Below are 13,336 nucleotides of genomic sequence, written 5' to 3'. Positions count from 1 at the left end.
TCAAAAATAGTATATTAGAAGTTGGTGACATTGAAAAAGATAATGATATAATATTTGAGAAACTTGGTTAAAGATTGTGTTGTCTTTAGCGATGGCAATGACGAAATGTGATGCTGGAAGAGAAAATAATGACCTGAAAATATAGATCTCATTTCAATTAGCTCTTTAGATAGTATTTCTTACATCCTTTTCATTAATCTAATTTTTTTTACAAATTTTTTGCAAATATTGGGTTCACTTAATATGCAAAAAAGATATACAATAGTCTTAAGCAAACAATAATATGATGCAAATCTGGTTTCAATTAGCTCTTAGATAGTGATTCTTATATTCTTTTCACAGCTTTGAGTTGGTTATGGATCATTTGATAGCAATAGATTTACTTGGTGTATTTTGCTTTGATTTTATTATAATTCATCTATAAGCAAAAGAGAGAGAGAATGCCTCTTTGACATCTATACATGCAACTATGCTAGCTTCTTGATCAAGAAGAAAGGGATGAAGATCCAAGTCTGGTAGAAGTGGTAGAATTTGAAGTGAGGTTTCTTGAAGAATATTCGATTGTAGCAAACATGCTAGGCAACAAGTTGACTTCAATTGCATTCATGTTATGGCTGAGTAAATTCAATGCAAGGTTCTCTAGAGGATCAATAAAGGCCATCAAACTAATACAAAAAAATTCTTTTGTCTCAAGTCAAGTATTAAGGAGATTGCAATGCAAACATTGCTCTTAACTTTGTACCAAGAGATGGATACTATCTATGTTTTTTTAGCAATAGTTATCTTAGTTTGATTTGAGAAGTAGTAAAGGGATGTTTATTTTCAAATGGATAATATTGAAAAACCTCCTATGGAATTATAATACAATGGCATTGAACATTGTTGGTACCTTTGATAGAGTACTAAGAATGAATTCTAATAATAATTATAGCATTTAGGTTTTGTGTAGCAATTGAGTTAAGTTGGGATTGGAAGATTAAGCTAAAAATTGATGATTCAATGATTGGAAAAACAATTAAAGACTTAATAGATTATGCTAACCTTCTAATAAGATGCATGTATTATTTTGTAATAGATCACATGGTGAAAGACTGCCTACATTGATATAGACAATATGGAGGTCACTTACATAACACAAGATAAGAGCCTATAAGACACAATAAGAGAGTACAAGGTAATGATAGTATTCTAAATGAGGATGACTTTATTTTAATAAAAAAAAGAAAAAAAATACAAGACAGCCACCACAGCTTTAGAGCATTCTTAGTCACATGAAGCTCAAAAGAGCCATCACAATGCCATAAGCCAATGATTCAGAACAAAATTCTAAAGAAAGGTCATAAGGTTGAACATCAAACTTAGACACAACTCAATAATTTATCAACAACAAAGACAAAGAAAAAAAACTTTAGTCTTATTCACTAGAATTCTAATATTAACTATTTACAAGTACTTCAATCTATTAATAAGTTTGATAGATAAATTAACTATACTGTAGCACAAATAGCTCTATCAAATATATACATGGAAGTATAGATAAATGCCAATAAAAATTAGTCAACTTTGGACTTCATGCAATTCATTAGTGGCTTAAGGCCAAAGATTGGCATTACTAGTAGAAATCTCAACATTTCATCCATCAATCTAATAGCATTTACACAAACTTATTTTAATGAACATTAAGCAAAATGGCTAGAAGCACAATAGTTAATATCTTCAACATCTAATAGATTATGCAACAAGAGCAAAAGCAAGAGCCTTATACAAGAATGTCCCAATGAAGTTGTCATATAGCAAATATCATCATCTAATGCCAATAAAGGATAAAGATAAGGCAAAGATAGTACTAGCACAGCTAAGATCAATATCAAAGTATAATAATTAAGGCCATTAAATCAATTAAACCTTCTTCATATGTTACAAAAAAAATATATATAATTTTGTAGCCTATGACAAGGCCATGACATGCATATGTAATTTTTGAAGCATGTAATAGCCTTCAAGAGCATAAATTTTGTGGTGATTAGACTAAGGTACTTGAAAAAAGCTTATAGCCACAACCTATAAGTTAAATAATTGAAGTAGAGATTGATTTCAATATAGATGAGCATTTGGTATTATTGGTATAAGAAAAATGAGCATTTGTATATTATTATACAAAAAATTGGTCTCATTGGTGGTTAAACATGGAACATTCATGAATAATAGGATACTATGGATTTTGTTGAATAGACTACTAAGATGTAATCTAGGCCTCTCAAATATATATGCCTTAAATGACTCAAATTAAAAGATTATACTTTGACAAGAGATTGTAAGAAATATACCTTTAAATTGTTATAAGTTGGTAAGCAGCAATTTCAATATAGTGGAAAAAATCTAAAATAAGTTGTGAATGTACAGTCTTTTACTATCATAAAGAGAGCAAATAGTATCAAATAAGTTCAATAAAAGCTTCCATCTATGTGATTAGTTTCTATCATGGATACATTATATATAAGACCAAATAAAAAGTTGAGCCAAAAAGTTTCAATATGAAATTTAATAAGAACTTGATTAAAGTAGATGAATACAAAATCAATACTAAGAAGGTGAGCTAGAGTTCTAAGAGGTGTATTATTGAGACTGAGAATCTCTTTAGCCTTGATTCCTATATATATGAGGTCTTAGAAAGATTTTCAAGAAGTTTTCATGTTATTTGAAAATGAAGCAATCTTAAGAAGCTTTATAAGAATTTTCCATGTTATTTGAATATGAAGCAATTTTAAAAAGCTTTATAAGAAGTTTCCATGTTGTTTGAAGATAAAGCACTTCTAATATTTTTTTTCAAATAACTTATTTAATTTTTGTAGAACTTTCTAGAACCTATTAAAATATTTTAAGAATCTTTTAAAAATCTTTTTAAAAACTTTTAGAATCTTATATAATCTTTTAGAATATTCTAAGAATATTTATAAATCTTCTTATTGGATGTCTGTATCACGTCTTCTTCTAACTCTGAGTTCCACAAGGAGCATCGATTTTATATTTGTTTTCTTTGGTATATACAACATCCTTATGGTAGCTTGATGGAAAAGTCATTGTAAAATAGGTTTTGATTTGTAAGGATAGCATTGATGAAACTTTTGTATCTTTTTTGGTACATTAATTAAATTTACTATTGATTCCTATATATGCTTATTGATATTGTAGCCGAGCCAATGAATAAAATACTCTAACTTGCCTCTTTTTTGTTGAAAATTAAGGAACTTTTCTATCTCATGTTTCACATGATTATCTATTTCAAAGCAAGGCAATGATGGTTGTATTCTTTCTATAATAATTGATTCTAAATAAGCCTCTAAGAGAGAAACATGAAAGATTGGATATAACTTTATAGATGTGGGTAGTTCCAATTGATAAGCCAATATATTGATTTTTTTTTTAATACAAAATGGTCCTAGTCTTTGATAATCTAACTTATTGCAAGGTCAATTGGTCTTGATATTTAGTTGAAGAAGCCATACTTTATTTTCAACTTAAAAATGAAGAAGTTATTTTCTAAATTCATTTAAAGATGCTTTATAAGAAACTTGAGCTACTTGTAAGTGGAGCTTCAAAGTTGTGTGGAGCTGTGACAATTATTTTACAAAATCTTTAACTATTGGATTTCCATTCTTTGATATATCAAACAAATCAAGCTTTAGATGGTAATCATAATTAGAGTAAAATAGTGTTTATTGAATCAAAGCATGAATAATATTATTATAAGAAAAATTTACTAAAAATAAATATAAGGTCCAATCATCTTATTAATAGTTAATGGTACATTACAAATACTACTCCAAAACTTGATTGACTTATTTTTTTTGACCATATGTTTGAAGATGAAAGACAAAGAAAAGTTAGATATCAATCTTCAATATCTCAAAAAATGATTTCTAAAAATTTGATATAAATTAAGTTCTTCGATAAAAAATGATGTCATTAGGTAGGCCATGATGTCGATATATATTATCAAAAAAGGATCTTGCTATTTTTTCTCTATTTTTTTATTTTTTATTTTTTATTTTTTTGTATAAAAAAATTATACCATCTTTATAAGTTAATCCAAAATTACATAAATAGCATCAAATATAATTCTTGGTAACAAATTGGTGATAAAATCTATTGATATTAAAGACCATAGTTACTTCAAGATTGGTAATAGGCATAGAAGTTTATAAGGATGATGTCAAGAATTCTTGAATCTTAAATAAATATCACACAAGAGGTTTAAGTCCTTCACAATCTTCTACATTTGAGGCCACTAAAAATCTTGAGAAATAAACTCTAATTAATATCAAAATGTCTTACAGCTAAAAAATCATGATGAGATTGAAGAATATGAAGTTGTATTGGTCTTTCTAGAATATATATAAATAATCTTCAAAATAAAAAAGTTCTTTCACAAACTTGAACTTATCATTGTAAGAGCACTACTTGATATTACAAACTAATGAGTTTTTACCTCATGCTACACAAATTTGTTCAAGAAAATTTGAATCAACAGATATAATCATAGAAGTAGCACATAAACAAAATTATTTTGGCTTCAAAAGAATGACATGTTGCTGATAAAATGTTGCTTCTTTGGCCTTAAAAATAAGATATGATCTCTTTGATAATGCATTATTGTGTTGCAGTTTGGCTACCATATAAAAATAATGAATATATAATATATAATATATAATTTAATATATAATATAGTAAGAGCCATATTATTAGATTTTAGTTGATTACAAAATGTGATTAGATTACTACTTTAAAGTGGTTAATTTAAAAGGACTACTATTGACATTGATTTTATGTTGATAATAGTTTTGTATGTTTAGAGAAACTTTTATTAGGCATTGGTGACTCTTAAAATCTTTTTATCTTTATTTATTTTTATTTGGTGTTTAAGGCATATATTATATAGATCTATAAGAAAAAGATTTGAAGAGGGATTTTGATAGCAAAAAGAATAGTGAGGGCATCTATATGGATGAATGGACATGGATGATGGAAATCTCCATTCTTATTGGCCAAAATTCATGTCCAATGGACTTTAAGGAGGTTGCTTGAGGCCTTATTAGGAATTAGGATTATTCTTTTGAATCTATTTGGACTTAAAAGGTTAGGATCACAAAGTTTAGATTTTTTGCTATAATTTTGATATAAATTTTGTGTGATTTGGAGCTTTTATGAAAGAAATATAGGTGCTCAAAGTTAAGGTGTTGATTTTGTAGCTACTGTCAGTCTTTTGGATATAACGCGTTGTCGTGATGTAACACAGCTAATAGATGAAAGAGTATAGAAATTATTATATTATAGAAGATCTTAATTCATAATATTATAACAAATTATCTTAGAAATATACCTCATAAAGCTAAGAATTGATATCTAGAGAGGACTGGTTGTCAACTTGGGTTGAAATCAAACCCCAAGGCACAAAACCACACACCTACAATAACTTCAAGGTTCTTTTGTAGTTCAAAGAATAAGATTTAAGAGAAAACTTGATAGGGTTTCTATGAACATTGGTTTTGTATAATTTGGATTTGTAATGTTTTTGTAAGAGCTTTATAAAATCAAGATTATTTCAGATGATTTGGATTTTTGTGCAATAAAATATGGTTGACGTTTTGCACAATTTCAGAAATTTTGGAATAGATCTGTAGGTGAAATTTTGTGAATTATTGGTTATATTTGTACTTAATATATATTGTGAATTTTAGCTTGATCTAATGATTGAATTGAAGATTATAGAGGTTTAAGTAGATTGGAGTCTTGAAAAGTAGAATTTTAGGTTTAATAAGGATTTTAAAGAGTTCTTCTAATCTATTAATTGAATTGGAGTGAAAGTTATGTATGTGGGTATTAGACTTATTTTCTTATATATATAAGAATTTTGAGATCGATTGAATGATGCAAAGGAAAGATGTTAGCACTAAAAAATGAGCATCAAGATTGGAAAAAGAGGCTGGCCAATATTTGAGCAGATTTTAAGATTTTTCTTCTATTTGGTAAGTTCGATTGTCTTCAAATTTGTTGTATATATTTATAACTAAGACATTGAGAGGTGTATAAAATTTTGAACAAGATAAATGGTTTAATCAAAAGATTTTGAGATTCTAAATTATCTTAGGATTTGGTTTAGGACTTAGGATTTGGTTAAGGTTTGATTAGGGTTTGATTTAGAATTTAAGATTTGATTAAGATTTGATTTAGAATCTAAGATTTTTCTAAGATTTGATTTAGGATGTAGAATTTGGTTAGGATTTGGTTTAAAATTTAGGATTTAGGATTTGATTAAGATTTGGAATTTGTATAGAATTTGGTTATGATTTAGTTTAGAGTTTAAGATTTGATTAGAATTTGATTAGGATTTGATTAGGATTTAGTTTAGAATTTAGGGTTTGATTAGGATTAGGTTTATGATCTAGAATTTATCCAAGATTTGAAATTTGTGTAGATTTTGGTTTAAAATTTAAGATTTAGTTAGGATTTGGCATAGGATTTGATTAAAGTCCATTAGAATTTTAACTGAGATTAAATTGGAATTTGATTAAGATTTATTTAAGATATATTTGTAATTATTCTAAGATTTCTTTAGGATTTTTTAAGGATTCTTTTAAGATTTATTTTGGATTTATTTTGAACTCCTTTAATATTTCTTATTATTTCATTTATAATTTCTTTAAGGTTCTTTTGAATTTGATTAAAGCTTGCTTAGTATTTTTATGATTTAATTAAAATTTATTTAGTATTCTATTACAATTAAGATTTTGTTGTTACAATTTCTATTCTACTTTTCACAGCCAAGTGTTTAATGTATTCTCAAGGAAGTCTTTACGTATTACGACAACATGCATTCAAAAAGTAATGAAGGATTGGCCATTGGGATTAAAAAAATGATTTTTTTCCTATACTTTTCATATTTTTCTTGATGATTTTAAGTTGGGATAAAGGATTTAAAGAAAGTTGAAGTCAACACTTATAATCTAAGGGTAGTAAGTGACCCAATTTACTAGTGGTTTTATTTTGAGCTATATCTTAAGTAATTTAACAAGATTTTAGCTATTTTTTAAAAAAAATTATGTATTATTATGTTATTAAATTCATACACAGATTTTGTGGCATTTGAATCTTGGATTTTTGAGATATAGAGAAAATAGTACTCAAATGCTTGTAAATTAGAGTTTAGAGCACCTATTAGGATTTCTAAGATGCCAAATAATATGTAATAGATTTAAAATTTATCTTTTTTATAGTAAAACTTAAAGAAAAATTCTATATTGACTAAAAATTTGAAAAAAAATTGAATAGTTGGATCAAGAGTTATGAATTTCTTAAATTTAGAGAGAGAAATCTTTTGTGGGAGAAAAATATTTTGAAAGGGTATTGCTAAAATTTGGGTATTTTATACAAAATAAAGGGATTTTTTGGAGCTAAGAATTTATATATATATTAAAGATGAAGATATGGAGCTATAAAAAAATTATAATATAAAGATGGATTTTTATAAGAGGATTATAGATTTACTTTGAACTTATGGGAAATCAAAGTCACCAAAAAATATTTAGTTATGATTTGATATAGAAAAAGATGTTATGATATTTTTAAATGCTTTAAAAAGCTTTATATATAAAGCTTTTTAAATATTAAAGTATTTTAGCAATAAAATATCTCTTGATACTATTGTATTTTTTTGGCCTCTATAATAAGAATACATCACTTATTAGAGCTTGTTCAATAAGTTATACCTAAATTCTCTATAGCTAGGTACCTAATATATTTTCAAATAAAAAATCATGCCATATGATAATATCTGATAGTCTTTGTTACTTTCTTGATCAATATGTAATCACAAAATCAAAACAAAGTAATGACATATTTCAATGAGCTTAGTAGTAGTTCAAAATCCAAGCTAATATGAAATTCTTTAAATTCTTATAATCTGTATATGTAATCACAAGATGTATAGCACCTTCCAATAAGTGATTCCATTCTTAAAAAGAGTCTTCAATTGCTAGAAACTCTTTATTGTAAATTTCACAATTGATTTCTATAGCTAAAAACTTTCTAAAATAGAATATAAATAGATAAAGCTTCCTATATTTTCCTATGTATAATAATACAACTTCTAATGCAAAGTCAGAAGTATTAGTTTCTAAATAAAAAGCCTTTATAAAATTTGGAAGTAATAAAATTAGAATTATAGTAAAAGCTACCTTTAAATCTTGAAAAGCCTTTAGTGCTTGAGATCTCTATTTCAATTTATCTTTGAATATCAATCGAGTAAGACGAGCAATAACTTTGAAGTAATTCTTAATAAATATTTGATAAAAATTAGTAAATCCAAGGAAATATAATACATTCCATATTGTCTTTAGGATTGCCTACTTTGTTATAACTTGAATTTTCTTTGGGTCCATCAATAAGCCTTTATTGGATATAATATATCCAAAAAAAAATTACTTTTAATTGATAGAATATATATATATATATATATATATATATATATTTAAATTTGGCATATAATCTTGTATCTTATAACTTTTACAAGATTAATTCTACATATTCTTCATTTCTTCAAGAATCTTGGAGTAGATTAAGATATCATCAAGATGACAAATAACAAGCTTCTCTATGTATTTTCAAAAAACATCATTCATCAATTGTTGAAGTATAGCTGGAGCATTTATCAATCTAAAAGGCATGACATTATATTCATAATATGCATATCTTGTCTGAAATATTGTCTTTTATTTATGTCTTTTTTTAATCCACACTACATTGTTTATTCTAGAGAGATTTATTTTGGTACAGATCTTAGCTTAATTGAGTTATTTCAAAAGCTCTAATATCAATGGTAATGAATAATGATTTTTCACTATTAATTTATTGAGGCTGTCATAATCAATAGACATTTACAAAGATCCATTTTTTTTCTTTATAAAAAGTATCGATGCACCAATTGAAAATTTGGAATGATGAATAAAGTTCTTTTGCAAGATTTTCATTAATGTAATCTTTTAATGCTAAGGGCTTATTCTATAATAAATTATAGATTAGACCAAATGGTGGTTGAGCCTCTTGTTGAAGATCAATGGTATAAACATACAATCAATGTTTCGATAGTATGTCAGTATTTTTTTTTTTCAAAGTCACCTTGAAATTCTTTATATTGCTTTGAGATAGCTACTGATAGGCTTATTTCTTTTCCAAGTAGAATTACATAGATAGCAAATGGCATTTTATTCTTAACTATCTTCATAAAAGCCCTTGCTCTTTAAAATAAAAACTTTGTTGTTGATGACTTTTTGATAGGTTTTACTCAAAGGAATTCTATAGGAAAATTAATCTTATGATACCTCCAATCTATAGATGGATTATATCTTTTATACCACAAAAATCCTAAAATAATAGGATTGGATGGAATTCTAATAATATTGAATATTATTTTATTACTATGGCCTTCAAATAATATTTTTAGGAATATGGCCTTATGGATAATATTACCACAAGATAAAGACTGGTCAGATATTACTTCTACATATACATGTTTTGACTTCTATATTAGAGGAATTTTATGAAGTATAAAAAATTCTTCATCTAAAAAGCAATCAGATGCTCTTAAATCTAATAAGGCATTTGTTTGAAGTTTTTTTTGGCCAAGAAATAAGGATATATTAAAACAAAAAGTAGGTTAGATAATGAAAGAGGGACCTTGATGAATTTAAGGTGTTAAAATGTCCAATCATACAATTCCTATTGTGATTAGGCCTCTTTATTTTTGTGAATGATTGCACTCCTAGTCTTGGATGTATATTGTTTCTATAGAAAATTTCCAAATTTGTAACCTTCTTTATCATAATATAAGTATAGGCCTTGTTGAAATTGATAATTTTTTTCTTCTATTGTAAGATGTTTCAATTGTACTACATCAATTTGCATATTGTCAAGTCTAGAGTGTGGACATAATATATTTGTTGAAATAACAAAGTATGAATTTTTAATATATTACTTTATTAAATTCCACAAGCATTGTTATAAAGTAACACGACTAATGAATGAAAGAAAGAAAAAAAAATTATATTATAGAAGATTTTATTTTAAAATATTGTAACAAATTATCTTAGAAAATAGGTAATAGTCAAAAAGATAATAAAATTAAAAGATACTATTACTATTTTATTAAAAATATAGGCTTCTATTTACCTTATAGAACTATAAATAAGGCAAAAAAAAGTAGATTAGAAAATAAAATAATATAAATATATTTAGGAATGAGTTAAGAATAGATTTTAGCAAAGTTTACCTCAAAAAGTTAAGAATTGATAGCTAGAAAGGATTAATTGTCAACCTAAGTTGAAATCAAATCCTAAGGCACAAAACCAAGTAGCTATAATGACTCTATGATTTTTTGGTAGATTAGAGAATGAAACTTGATAGAAAATTTACAAAGAGATTTTTAAGTATTTATTTTGTATCAATTAACTGAATATTTAGTTTTGGAAGGATTTTCAAAGATAGTGATATTTTTGGTTGGTTTAGATTTTAAAAAATAAAATAATATTTATATATTTGAGGATTTCTTGAGTTCTATAATGTATATATAAGTAAATTTTGAGAAAAATATTTCTATACTAGTTGTAAATGTATATGAAAATTTTGAAGTTAATTAAACAATTAGATCATAATGTGTGCAAGTTTTTGTGGGTTGAGGTCTCAAAAATTAGAATTTGAGGATCAATGAATATTTTTAAGTTCTTTAGGAATTTGTCAATTGGATTGAAGTGAATTTTTTTTGTGCGTAGAGACTAGACTTCATTTACAATATTTTAAGTGAATTTTGGGAGAAATTCAATGGTTCAAAAGAGAGATATTGGCACTAGAAATTCAATATTTAGATTAGAGTATGAGATTGGTCAATACCATAGTAGATTTTAGGATTTTCTTCTATTTGGTAGGTGCGATTATCTTCAAATTTGTTGTACTTATTTTTAAGTAAGAATTTGAGAGGTATATAAATTTTTAAGTAATATCAAAGATTTAATTAATAGATATTGGGATTCTAATCTACATTACGATTGATTTGAATTGATTAGATTTTGATTAAGATTTAGATTTGTATAGGATTTGATTAGGATCTAGAATTTATTTAGGACTTAGAATTTGTATAGAATTTGGTTTCGGATTTAGGATTTTTTTAGAATTTTATTTAGGATTTAGGATTTAGGATTTGTTTAGGATTTGGATAAGGATTTCAAATTTATCTAAGATTTAATTTAGGATTTAGAATTTATTTAGGATTTAAGACTTGTTTAAGGTTTGATTTAGGATTTAGGATTTAAAATTTGTATAAGAATTGGTTTAAGATTTAAAGTTTACTTAAGATTTGATCTAGAATTTAATTAAGATCTATTAGGATTTTAATTAGGATTAAAATAGAATTTGATTAGGATTTATTTGAGATTTATTTAAGATTTTTCTAATATTTCTTTATGATTTCATGTAAATTTCTTTTGGATTTCTTTAAGGTCTACATATTATTTCTTTATGATTTCTATATAATTTCTTTAGAAATTCTTTAGGATTTCTTCATGTTTTTTTTGTAATTTTTTAAAGTTTTCTTTTGGATTTTATTAAAGCTTGATTAGCATTATTAAGGTTTAATTGGAGTTTATTTAAGATTCTATTAGAGTTATTAGGATCTTGTTGTTGCAATTTCTTTTCTACCTTCTATAACCAGATGCCCAATGGATTCTCAAGCAAGAATTCTTGTAATACAATAGCATTGATCTTGATAGCATTGAAATAATCAATTATTGTACTTTACAACTTTGATAATAGCTTCCTTGAGTATTTCAAAATCAGATAATGATAGTAATAGGTCTTATATATCATCCCTTAGTTTCTAATAGAATTGGCTCATAAGAACTTGTTCATCCCAATTGATGTCATAATCCCATTGCATAAAATTAGAAGCATAAATTGATGCAAGGCATGACCTTTGATATTGTTATATAGCATGATTTTTTATTTAAAAATATACTGGATATCTAGCTATAGAAATTTTAGCTTTAATATATTGACTAAGCTCTAATAAGTGATTTATTCTTATTATTGAAGATAAATAAAATAAGTAATATAAAAAATATTCTAATAATAAAAATATTTTATATTTAAGAAGGTTTTTACACAAGGCTTTTTAAAACATCTAAAAATTCCTTAACATCCTTTGATGTACCAAATTATAACTAATTATTTGCTGATAAGTTAGATTTTTTCTAAACTCAAAAAAATCCATAATTCTTTTATAAAAATCCATCTTTACATCATAATTTTTTCATAGTTCCATATCTCTATTTTTAACATGTATATAAAGTCTTGGCTTCCAAAAATCTCTTTAATTTGTATAAAATTCCAAAATTATAGCTAAACCATTTCAAAATATTTTTTTCCTATAGAGGATTTTTTTCTTCCTCAACTTTAGAATATCATATCTCTAGATCCAACTATTTAGTTTTTTTTAATTTTTTTTGATAATATAGTATTTATCTTTAAGCTTTACTACAAAAAAAATGAACTCTAAATCTATTATAGATTGTTTGGCATCTTAGAAATCCTAATAGGCACTCTAAATCCTAATTTATACACATCCAAATACTATTTTTTTCATATCTCAAAAATACAAAATCTAAATACCAAAAAATTTGGTATGTAGTTTTATAACAAAATAATACATATTTTTGAAATATTTTAGCTAAAAATTTATCTAAATGCCTAAGATATGGCTAGAACCAAATCTCTCATAGAATTGGTTCACTGATAAACCTCAATTTGGAAGCATTGCTTCTAAAAAGTCATTGCTCCTCTTAATTAATTCCAAATTTTTTTCTTTTTACATGCAAAATATAGTTGTTTAAACCAACTTTTCAATCGCACAATCAAATCCTCAAAAGCCCTTTATACACGTGCACTATGCTCTAAAAGATATCAGTAGATACAAAATAAACACCTTAACTTTGAGTGCTTATATCTTCTTCATAAAAACTCCAAATCATACAAATTTTTTATCAAAATTATATCCAAAATCCTCAACTTGATGATCCTAGCCTCTAATATTTGAATGGACTTGAAGGAATAACTCTAATTCCTAATAAGGCCTTGAGTAGCCTCCTTGAAGTCTATTAGGTATGACTTTTGGTCAATAATAATAGAGATTTTCATCATCTATTTCCATTCATCCATATTATTGGCCCAACTATCTTTTTTTGTACAAAATCCTTCTTTAATCTTTTTTATAATAAGTTTTATATAATATGTA

Source organism: Physcomitrium patens, chromosome 23 (assembly GCF_059467195.1).
Source record: "Physcomitrium patens ecotype Gransden chromosome 23, ASM5946719v1, whole genome shotgun sequence".
NCBI classification, from domain to species: Eukaryota; Viridiplantae; Streptophyta; class Bryopsida; order Funariales; family Funariaceae; genus Physcomitrium; species Physcomitrium patens.
This window is presented reverse-complemented; position numbering follows the sequence as displayed.